The sequence below is a fragment of the Protopterus annectens genome, chromosome 6.part0 (assembly GCF_019279795.1).
Source record: "Protopterus annectens isolate FY-2018-M chromosome 6.part0, PAN1.0, whole genome shotgun sequence".
NCBI classification, from domain to species: Eukaryota; Metazoa; Chordata; order Ceratodontiformes; family Protopteridae; genus Protopterus; species Protopterus annectens.
In genome coordinates, this window is record NC_056737.1 from 1,406,749,544 (window position 1) to 1,406,761,775 (window position 12,232).

The 12,232-nt window shown below is 36.2% G+C and overlaps 1 protein-coding gene across 11 annotated transcripts in view; it reads left to right on the plus strand.

Annotated features, from left to right (window-relative positions):
* Window positions 1–12,232, plus strand: part of R3HDM1 (R3H domain containing 1) — a 2,579,330-nt gene that overhangs the window by 101,460 nt on the left and 2,465,638 nt on the right. Inside the window, exon 1 of one of the 11 annotated variants that reach the window (XM_044074950.1) lies at window positions 10,408–10,578. The exons of the other annotated variants lie outside the window; for them this stretch is intronic. The gene's annotated coding sequence lies outside the window, so the exon portion shown is untranslated. Of the gene's footprint in view, window positions 1–10,407; window positions 10,579–12,232 lie in introns of those variants that run through there. 11 annotated transcript variants of the gene reach the window in all.

Consider the following 12,232-nt stretch of genomic DNA (forward strand, 5'->3'; position numbering starts at 1 on the left):
TGTTTAGCCCCACCTGTTAATTCTTTTTCTCTTGAGGGGCATGTTGCACCGGAGTCAAGTATGAGTACTGTTTACAATATGTAAGAGAGGTTTAACTTGTTAGAGAAAGATTTGTTATCCCTTAAACGTCTTCAGTGGGACAGTTTATTCCTTGAAAATTGTTTAAAAGTTCAGCAAGTCCCTAGAGGTCTGAGAATAAATAACTTGCCAGCGGGTAAAGATTTACCTAAGGAATTTACTGACAAATGGCTTGATATTAATCAAAGGGCGGGACTACAATATATGGAACTGTTGCGTGATGCCAATATAAGCAAAATAGATGATATAACTACTAAAGTTAAAACGAATTATGATATGCTCAAAGACAATACTTCCAGGGACAATTTTAATAGTAAAATGGTCCTTGTACAAGAGAACTTACATAAATTAAATGAGTTGTGTCAAAGGAAAACCAAAATGTTTTACAGAGACAGAAATGAATACGCAAATGGCGTGGCCACAGCATATGAGTTATGGTTGCAAGCTAATGCCAGCAATATTATACATAAAGATTCTACTGCAAATACTGCCAGTTTAGAAGATGAAGTTAATACTTTAAGGAGGTCTGAAAGACTGGGCAGTAAGAATAATATGCAAGTTGTTGTGGCTGATGTTCATTTCAATACTACAGGGGAAATTAGACAACATGCAAACTAACCAGCAGTGAGTCCCAAAGTCAAGGATACCAGTAAGACAAAAACAAATTGTGAGGAAGCACACTTAAAAGGAACTTTGAGAGACGATAGCAAACAAATAATAGAGGTATATCAAAGAATAGACAACCAAAGAAGAACATGGGCCCAGTTGACAGCAGATGGTCATAATGATAAAATGGACTATAATAAAAGACAACAGTCACAAAAAAAAACTGGGGGGCAGGAAAGGTCCAAGAAAGAATTGCATAGTTTTTGTTGATAATTCCAAGACATAAACAGTGTGAACTTCAAAATTATTAACTTATGTAGTAAGAATATTTCTTATGATGACTGCTGTGTACTGAGTAAGGGGTGGAATTTCACCCTGGCACAAAGGGCAAATAAATTAGTGGTGATCAATGAGTTAAGAGATTATGTGAGGAAATTAAACCTCAAATTAATATTTGGACATCAAAAACAAAATAACTGTGAATTTTATAAACCAAGCAGTTATAATCCACCTTTATCCAAAGAATTGGAAATGTTTCTCAATATGTGTGAAATGCAGATGCTCGAAATGTTAGAAAATGATACCAACTTTAAATATTATAATTTAATTAAGAAGGAGAAAGAATGTTTTGATGCCTTAGTTAAAGATGAAAACATACTTATTTTTAAGGCTGATAAAGGAGGTTTGATGGTTTTGTTGGACAGAGATGATTATGAAAGAAAAATGAAAGAAATGTTATCTGATAGTAATTTTTATAAACCAGTTAATCTAATAAAAATAAAGAGGGGAATTGTATTAATAGAATCATGCATAGATGAGTTGTTCTATGCAGGAAGAATCTATGAGAAAATGAAAAGAAATATAACTAATAATAATCCCAAGATCAGTAGAATTTTTGGAATACCCAAAATCCATAAAAATATTGATTCTCCTACTTTAAGACCAACAGTAGCCAGTAGAAATAGTAAGAGGGAGGGAATGCCTATCTTAGTAGATAAACATCTACAAAAGTGGTACCTAAGAGTGTCACATATATAAAAGACAGTTATGACTGTATGAATAAACTAAATGATATTAAGGTCTCTGACTCAGATATATTACTAACTTTAGACATTACTTCATATAATGATACCAAACAAAGGAGGCATGGAGATGCTTAGAATGGAGCTACTTAAATCGAGAGAATTTTCTTCTAACACAGTGGGACTGCTTATGGAGGTGATAGATTTGGTCTTGAGCTACAATTACTTAGAATTTTATGATCAATTATTTGTGCAAACCAATGGGGTTGCTATGGGTGCTGCGTTAGCCCCTAGTTATGCTACATCCGGATGTTAGTTATGCTAACATTTTTATGCAGGGATGGGAGTCAGCCAATATCTTTGAAAGTGTTTTTGCAAAAAATATTATTAAAATGTTGAGATTTATTGACTATGTTCTGATAATATGGGATGGCACTGTTGACAAATTAAATGAATTTTTGAGATATATTAACAATGTCTCTTCCTATATTAAGTTTACGCACAATTTTAGTACAGAAAGAATTAATTTTTTAGACCTTATGATTTACAAAACAGATGGTAAATTAGTTTCTAAAATTCATAAAAAAGAATTTCAAAACAATATGTATTTACATTATTCAAGTTTACATCCAAAAAAGACCAAGTGGAACATTGTCAGAGGTCAAATAAGTAGAATTAGCAATTTGACGAAAGACGATGAAATCTTTCATGTTGAGGCTGATAACTTTTGCAAAAGAATGTTAACTAGAGGTTACCCCCAAGAGATGGGTAGATAAGGTGATGGCAGAAGAAATTTTGAAAAGGAATAATATAATTGTAGATAAATCAAAGGAGAAAATTTCTGTAGACTTCACCACAGCTTTAGCATTACAAAAGAGCACAGATTCTAATACTATTAAAAGTATAGCCAGAAGGAATTGGGGAATACTAAAAGGAAATAGTGAAATCATACAGAAATTAGGAGATGAACCCCAAATTGTACAAGGAAGAGCGAAAAACTTTAGACTTTTTTCAAAAGAAGTTAAATAAAAATAAGGCTGTGGAAGAAAGGAAAGGAATGGTAAAGTGTTTCAATTGTAATTATTGCCAATATTTATATATAGATAGTCATGAAATTACACTTGGTAAAACTTTAGTAGAAGTCCCAGGTAGATTCACATGTAGATCTAAAAATGTTGTTTATGTATTAATATGTGTAGAATGTAGCTCCTTTTATGTAGGTAAAACTAAAAGAGAATTATATAGGAGAATTTATGAACACCACTATTGCCATTGGTAAGGGTGATGTAAAAAACACTATGGGTAAGCATTATGTGGAAAATAGATGTAAAATCAACTTTAAGTGTTTGGTAATAGATTCAATGCATCCTAATGTCAAAAGTATTAACGTAGAAGAAGAATTAGGGTGGTTGGAATACTGCTGGCAGGTTAGATTAAATGCATGTTTTCCCCCAGGACTTAATAATAGAGAAGAATTGATGATGTATTTAAAAAGGAAGGGACTGAAGCATTAGGGATTTTGGTTAGAGGTATTTGTCAGCATTAGGCTGATTGTTGTTTTAAGAACTGCTATTTGAACTGCTATTTGAGCTTTTAATGATTAGTTGCCAATTATGTTTAATTGACTGCTATTTTAGTATTTAAATAGGTTATGTGTATGTAAGCCATTAGTCTGAAGAAGTCTCCAGTGCTTGAGACGAAAGCGCTTACTTTTGGCTTGTATTTTACTGGAATATTGTCTTGAACTTTTGGATTAAATCTTGAACGTTATTTCCTGGTGCTGTCATCGTTTTTGCTGTTTTGGATATGTGCATGTGTGTTTAAATATGTATGCGTATGTATATATGTCTGTGTGTGTATATGTATGTATGTATGTGTGTATATATATATATATATATATATATATATATATATGTATGTATTTATGTGTGTGTGTATATATATATATATATATATATATATATATATGTGTGTGTGTATATGTGTGTGTGTGTATATATATATATATATATATATATGTGTGTGTGTGTGTGTGTGTGTGTGTGTGTACACATATATGTGTATGTGCAAATCTTAACATCTTTAACTCTGCCACATCCAGCTCAAACTCCTGCCTTTTTGTCAGTGCCACTGTCTCCAAACCCATATAACATAGCTGGTCTCACTACCCTCTTGTAGACCTTCCTTTTCACTCTTACAGTTACTCGTCTGGCACAAATCACTCCTGACACTCTTCTCCACCCACTCCATCCTGCCTGTACTCTTTTCTTCACCTCTCTTCCTCACTGACCGTTACTCTGAACTATTGACCCCAAGTCTTTAAACTCCTCCACCCTTGCCAACTCTACTCCTTGCATCCTCACCATTCCTCTATCCTCCCTCTCATTCACACACATATATTCTGTCTTAGTCTTGCTGACCTTCATTCCTCTTGTCTCTAGAGCATATCTCCATCTCTCCAGGGTCTCATCCACCTGTTCCCTACTTTCACTACAGATCACAATGTCATCTGCAAACATCATAGTCCACGGGGACTCCTGTCTGATTTTGTCTGTCAACCTGTCCATCACCATTGCAAATAAGAAAGGGCTCAGAGCTGATCCTTGATGTAACCCCACCTCCACCTTAAACGCATCTGTCACTCCCACCACAGTCCTCACCGCTGTCACACTACCCTCATACATATCCTGTATCACTCTTACATACTTCTCCGACACTCCTGACTTATTCATACAATACCACAACTCCTCTTTAGGCACCCTGTCATATGCTTTCTCTAAGTCTACAAAAACACAATGCAACTCCTTCTGATATTCTCTGTACTTCTCCATCAACACTCTCAGAGCAAACTTCGCATCTGTAGTGCTCTTTCCCGGCATGAAACCATACTGCTGATCACTAATCATCACGTCCCTTCTTAACCTAGCTTCCACTACTTTCCCATAACTTCATGCTGTGACTGATCAATTTAATCACTCTGCAGTTACTGTAGCTCTGCACATCACCCTTATTCTTAAAAATTGGTACCAAAACACTTTTTCTCCATTCCTCAGGCGTCCTCTCACTTTCTAAGATTTCATTAAATAATCTGGTTAAAAACTCCACTGCCATTTCACCTAACACCCCCATGCTTCCACAGGTATGTCATCTGGGCCAACATCCTTTCCATTCTTCATAGCTATCCGTACTTCCTCCTTGCTAATCCATTATACTTAATGATTCACTACCCCTACATCATCCAGCCTTCTCTCCCTCTCATTCTCTTCATTCATCAATCCCTCAAAGTACTCTTCCCATCTCCTCAACACACTCTCCTCACTTCTGAGTATGTTTCCCTCATTATCCTTTATCACCTTTACTTGCTGCACATCTTTTCTAGCTTGGTCCCTCTGTCTAGCCATTCGGTACAGGTCCTTTTTTCCCTCCTTAGTGTCCAACCTTTCATACAACTCTTCATATGCCTTATCCTTAGCCACCTCTCTCTTTGCCATGCACCTCATCTCTTTATACTCCTGTCTACTTTCTTCATCTCTCTGACAATCCCAGTTCTTTGCCTGTATACTGTCCTGTACTTCCTCCTTCCACCACCATGTTTCCTTGCCGTCTTTCCTGATGTGATACCAAGCACCTTTCTAGCGGTCTCCCATACTAGCTCTGCTGTAGTTACCCAGCTATTTGGTAACTCTTCACTGCAACCCAGTGCCTGTCTTAACTCATCCTTGAACTCCACCTCACAATTACCCTTTTTCAATTTCCACCATTTGATCCTTGGTGCTGCCCTCACACTCCTCCTCCTCTTCTTCTTGATCACCAACATCATCCTATAAACGTTTGTCAAAAGAGTGTACATTTAAAAGAGCATGGAGTTGGGAAACTTTGTTATTAATGCTCTGTATATTGAGATGTGCAATATTGAGTGAGTTAGAGTTTGGTGGGGGTAGGTGAGTTGGAGGGGCTGGGGTTATGAAGTTCAGTTGTTAAAGAGCTGGCAGGGCCAGGATTAGGGTGAAGGTCACCGTCTTGTAAGGAATGTTTTTTTTCAGTATACACAAAGGATCATGTAGGTTATAGATTAGGTTTAGAGATTTCTTGGTTTTCAGATCCGTGTACTTGATGTAGGTCAGTCTGTGGTATTTTGCTAGTAGGTAGTTAGGAACAGAGGTTATGTTTATGTGATTTTGGAAGATAGTAAGAGTTAGTGTTGTTTTTTGTTTGGGAGGATTGTGAAATTGAAGATATTGTGGGTGTTCAAATGATGTTAGGAGGTAGGCTGAGGCTCGAAAAGTTAAAAGTGTGGTAATAAGTAGCAACTTAAATTGTACAGTGATTATTGATGTAGGCATAGTGGAAATTTAAGCAATGGTGCTGTAAGGGAGGTAGGAGTGATGCCAAGACAAGTTGTGAGATATAAGTTGGTACAGCTATCTAAAAAGAGGGATGTGTTTGGCTATAATGTGAGGAGGGTGTGGTTATATTACCTAAAGTATAGCAGTACTAGGATTGGATGAAATGGGGAAACTGGTGTCGTTTGGAAGTATAAGCCTAGGACCATAGGGGGTGGGTGGGAAATGGGGGTAGGGGAGTGGAGTGAGGCCCGCAGGGTGAACGGAGCAGGAAGAGACAAGAGAAGGAAGAAGTAGCCAAAAGAACAATCATTGAAAATGTTGCATATGTAAGGTAGTTTGTTTTTGTTTGTGATTGTACAGTGAAAATGCTGCACATGTACAGTGAAAATGCTGCACATATAAGGTAAATTATATTTTGTTTGACTGCACTTTTATGGAATCGAGAGGTGCAGTTTTGTGTTTAGTGGGTATCTAGCTGCTGGACAATGGCTGGCTATGAAGGCTAATTGTGTGGTTGTATTTTCCTCTGTGTGATAGGATGTATTGCAGATCTTTGGACTTGCGACAGTCTGTCCAAAGTACGGGAATAAGTTGGACTTTGTCCAAGTATCTGGAAAATTAAATATAGTCAGTTTAGTTTTTTCAGTTTTGTTGGTGTGTTCATTTTTTATTCAGACGTTTGTTACATAGAGGATTGTGATTGGGTCTCCTGTCATAACCTGTGCATTATGTGTTAGTTTTGGGTGCCAAGAAATTTACTTCTGTACTTTTCCGTTATCGGGGCAACACTTTAAACGTGGTTGCTGAGGTCAGAATCCAGTCACTTGTCATGTCTTACCGGATGTTTGCATAACTATTTTACTACTTAATAATTTAAAAAGGAGATGATATTTCTAATTTTTACACACACCTGGTTAAAATACATGAAAAGGTACTTGATTTCAACTTAATGATCACGTTTAAGATGTGGCTTGATTCCTGCATCACACTCACATTTACGGTATTATTCACAAAGTGATTTATTATGCCTAGTTGGTACTCATTTAAAAATTCCAGTATTTCAACTACATTTTCATGAACATAAGATAATTATACTTGTACAGATTTCATGTCTTCAGCCCATTTTGACACTTGGCAGTTTAACTACAGATCCTCTAAGGTGCGCAATAACAAGCCACACACAAAAGCCGTCACTCAATAATATTTGTAACACACTCACACCATTGAATACCTCATAAGCCTAACATGTATATTATTATTCAAGGTGTAGTAGAGGGCTGTAAAGAAATAATCCAGAAATGTAAGCACTTTATTTTAAAACTGAACAAATGAGACTGTGCAAATCTCGTTGGTACAGTACAGAAAGGCCCATGCCAAAGCTGTCACTCAATAAAATTTGTAGCACACTCACACCATTGAATGCTCCTTTAGCCCAACATTTATATTTGTAAAAGAATTATCCACAAATGTAAGCACTGCATTTTTATCTGAACAGACCAGACTTTCCAAGTCTTGTTGATACAATTTTAAACTAACATAGCATAACATAAACTAGATTGTGTTGCACGTACGGAGCAACCAAGCGGGCTGTTTGCCATTAGTTGTGGTGATTGAAGAAGATTCAGAAAAGCTTATCCGTGAGCTTATCCTGATATTTAGTATATTTTATAATTTTTCAAGGCAAAATCTGTTAACGGTTCAAGCGTATAAAGTATGCTACTAGAACTGACTGGGTAAATAACGTTCACATTCCCTTAAATACATCAGTTTGTTAAAGAGCTACCCTAACACAAATTTATATTTTAAAAATGTTTTTCAGTAAAAAATGTTATGAATTAAGGCTGAGAGTATTCTAATAACCAACAGTGGAACAACAAAACAAACTAACTCAAGCAACATTGTCTCAAAACTAACATTTTTCAGTCTATATGTCCTGTAACGATTGTTGCCCCGGTAACGGAAAAGTACCTTTACTTCAAGTTACATCATGTAGATTTTATCAGTAGTTCTGCATCATCTGTAATATGTCCATTATTCATTCTTTTATTATATATAGCTTTTGTTCAGTATTTGTGTGAATGCTTAGGAAATAAGCATGACAAAATTGTGTGCACGTGTGATCATAGGTTCATAGGTAGGTACTAGGCTATCGGCCCAAGGGCCTACGTAAGCCTAGCCAGCAAGGTTCCATGGCTTACGCCACCCAAGAAAGTTATTTCAGTTATCAGTTTCTCTTTGTCTGCTTTCTCTGGTGATGTGATTGGCATTTGACAGGTAATTGATTTGCTGTGTGTATCTAATGCTGTTGCTTATATAACAAGAGTAACAGAAAACATGCCAAGTAGCATACCCTCTCAGTTTACATTGGTATTTTCATTCTTTTTTTATACATTTTGTGGTAATTACTTTGTTAGCACATTAGTGGTAATTATTTCATTAATATACAAAGTGTGTTGAGTATGGAGACTGTTTGTTTTTTCTTTGTGTGTTAGAAGATAAAAATAAATATTTATATGAGGTACAAGAAAAGTGAATTATCTCAGTACCTGCATTTCTGTCCCATCTGTGGGTGCTGTGTTAACTTATTTGTACATAAGGGGTTGAGACCTTTCTCTGTGTATATAGCTGTTGGACTTCATACATGTTAACTGCAGACCTCCTAAGCATTTTAAGAAAACTGTCAGCTATGTGGTGCTTTAGTAGTCTTAAATTCATTTGAAGGCTAATGATAAACAGCTGTTTACCAGCAACTTAGTCAAGAATTTAACACTATTGTGTGTTTCACACTGATAGGACAAATATGTGTTGTGTCCTCCAGCTGTTTTCACTTGAACAGTTGTGTTTTATAGATGTGTTGTACATTGTTCTGTAGACCTCTGTAGTTGACTTGAGTGGTCCTGTGGGCTTGCAAAAACTGACGGCTTTGCATGTGCTGCATGAGATTTCAGGCACCTGTTTGTTTTTCTTACAGCACAGCTTAGTGGCAGCTGACAATAATGTAGTGAGGGGAGATAAATTTATATTAGCTGGCATTTGTCTTATTTCCCAGACACGTGTGCAGTGTTAATATGGCTGCTGTGAATAAATCTTTTTTTTTTTTTAGGCCATGGATGTTTTCTTTAGCTGACAAAAAAAATTGCACTTTTGAAGCACAGATTTCCTTCTATGATTATTTTCCATTTTTGACACTGGTTGTTTTTCTGTACCACAAAAATTTCCATTTGCAATGTTAGCTTACAGAATGAGAGACAAAAAAGCACTCTGCTAGCTTACAGTAGGTGTGATTGGGAAAAGTAGACTGCAGTATTCAGCTAATAATTTTGCAGGTTGTGTTGTGTATTGATAGTCTTTTTTTATTCTTTGTGAGAGTATGATTAAAACTGTCTTTTACCCGTAATGCATATGATATAAGATTATTGGATTGGAAAATGTTGTATTGTTGCTGCTGAATTAAATCTATCGGGGGCTAGTTACCGAGTATGACCACTCTGCAAGGTATATGGAGGAGAGTTTTTTCCCCCTTGCTTTTTCAGCAGGATTTCTGGTGGAAATGAAATGCAATTTGTGATCAAGTTCCTGAAATGGTGCATTCACTGCTCCTTTATGCATGTAAAGTCTGGGTGTACATCTAGTAATTTATGCATGCTGTCCTTCCTATTTTGTGTTTGACAGAAGTAGCTTAGTGTCCTGTCAAATTGCACTGGAACTGCAGTGCTGCCTGACATTGAGGTTTTAAAACATCAGAATGAGACATTTGTTTCTTTGTTACTGAGAAGCAGTAGTCATGGTTACTGTGTAGACTAAATGGAAAAAAAATGTTTGATATAGGAGCTTATGGGTAGTTTAGATGTCTACATAAAAAGCTGTGTTTTAACTGATTGATGAAAAAAGCAAGTATGGCAGTAATACATTTTTCATTTTTGTACAATTGTTTCTATAGTTTGCAGTACATTAACTTGAAACTTGGCCCTTTCTTTATTTTTATGAGCATGTTTTCTGTGCCGTTTTCCATAGGATGCTGTTTTATGAGCTGTAAAAAAAAAAAATCAGAATTACTCAAGTTCTAGAATAATTTAAGGATAACCGTCTGTGCTGCTGTTTTCAGTGAGAGTCTAAATAAGTGCCACTGAATTTTAATGCAGAGAGAGACTGCATAAAGCCCTCTAGGTATTTCTTATCACATTCACAGTTTTGCAGGGTTTATGCATCACTTGCTTCATAATTGCTAATGAAGAGCTTGATTTAGCCTGTGATGCATTTTAGATTCTCTCTGCTGTGACTGGCTAAGCTGCAGCTGACATCACAACATACAGCTGTTGATTTTCTGTTGTCTCTGAGGCTCTAGCAAGTGCCTTAATAGACTGCTTTAGCAGGTAGTTGCCCAATGCCTGAATGATCGACTGCTGTACTTTTAACAGTAAGCTCGTTAGAGGAGCATCACACCTGAAGAACAAATGCTGTACTAGGTGCTATGGAAACAAAGCCTTCTGTCCATCATAATGAAGCTGCAAGCTGCTATGGTGCAGGTATGCACTTATGTCTGTGCTGAAATCTAGTTAGTAGATAATGTTAAGTGTCAAAACATACATGTGTTTTTATTAGTGCGTTAGTGAAATCCCTTAGTGTTTTCTGATTTACGGAAGTAAGGTTCTATCTTTTTAAGACCTCCTTTGTCAAAGTTTTGTGGGATAAATCCTTTGTATCACAGCTGCAGTTTAGTATTTCCTAACATTTTGCTGTACATTTTTTAATACATGTATTACTTGTGAACTGTGATTGGGAATCCTTTCTTCAAATGCTTTTCTTGGAGCAGTACCACTTTTAATTTGTTTGCAATGTAGTGTAAATAAAAAAAATATGCCAACCTGAAAGAACTGTTTGGTATTACAGAGCTTCTTAACATCTGTGAACTTATGACAGAAGAAACTTAAACCGGTGATATTTGTACCCACTATTTGTTACAAAAGTAAACTGAATGAAGAGACAATGTGAACTGTAGCATAAACTCAACAAGGTTGTTACCATGCATGTCCTTGTGTATTCCTTTTGTCAGGGCTGTAGTTGGAAGATAGTTCCTTGCTTGAAATTATTTCTTTGTGTGAAATACATAGACAAAGTGGCTAGTTTTGTAATATTTTGTAATTAGCTAAAGACCTGCAAATATGCTATGGAGAGAGGTAGATTTGATAAAAAGCAAAAAAAAATAATACATACATTGATGTAAAATGCAAGAATGAGCTATCAGCCTGGCAGTTTTACTCGATTTTCCTTTTTTTCTCCACTTTACACCAGCAGACTGATGGATTTCTGTGCGCTCTAGAATTGGTACTAACATTCTTTCAGCTGTGTTGTTTGGCAACCTTCTAATCAGGAAGTCTTTTTATTTTACTCATTTGTTAATTAGCTAAGCCCACTGGACAAAAGAGTCCCTTTTCAGGGGCAACCCATGTGCATTGCCTGGTTTAAAAGATTTGCCAAGTCCCACATTAGGCAAATGGAGCCTGAGCGAACTGAACACTGGAGTACAGAAGACAAGTTGTTAACAATTCCTGTGCACTGTAAGGTTGGCAGCGAAGCATAATTTCTCCCAATACTTGCAAGATTAATCTTGGATATTATATTTTAAGACTGTATTTTTTTTTTTAAAATGTCTAAAGCTGCTGTAGGATTTTGCAACGGATTCTCAGTATAGTAGCTTCTTTAAAATCACGAGAGAGAACTACTAGAACTGAAGGCATTGTCTTCAGTAATCAGATCCTTTCATGGAGTTGCATTCTGTCATGTACTGTACCCTTGAACATATTAATTTACTATTGTCTGTACGAGTCCATTGTGAATTATCCCCATGTATTGTCAGTCCAGCCTTAGAAACAAAGCTTTAGGTCAAAAAGATGACTGCCATCTGATTTGGCTCTGCATACTTGAATCACAAATGAGTTTGCTTTTAGATTTGCATATCAAATAACATTGCTTGGAAATGTATACTGTTATGTGGTATAATGATTATTACAGTGTCTTTTACATACGTAGTTCTCTCAATTTCAGCCATTGCTTAAAATTCAGCAGATAACTACATTTTTCTTTTTTTGATAATACTTTGTGTTTCAGATGACTTTTGGAATTGCAGTAATTGTTTAATACCAAGAAGTGCAGTTATACAGTTTTAATGGAGATGAGTCT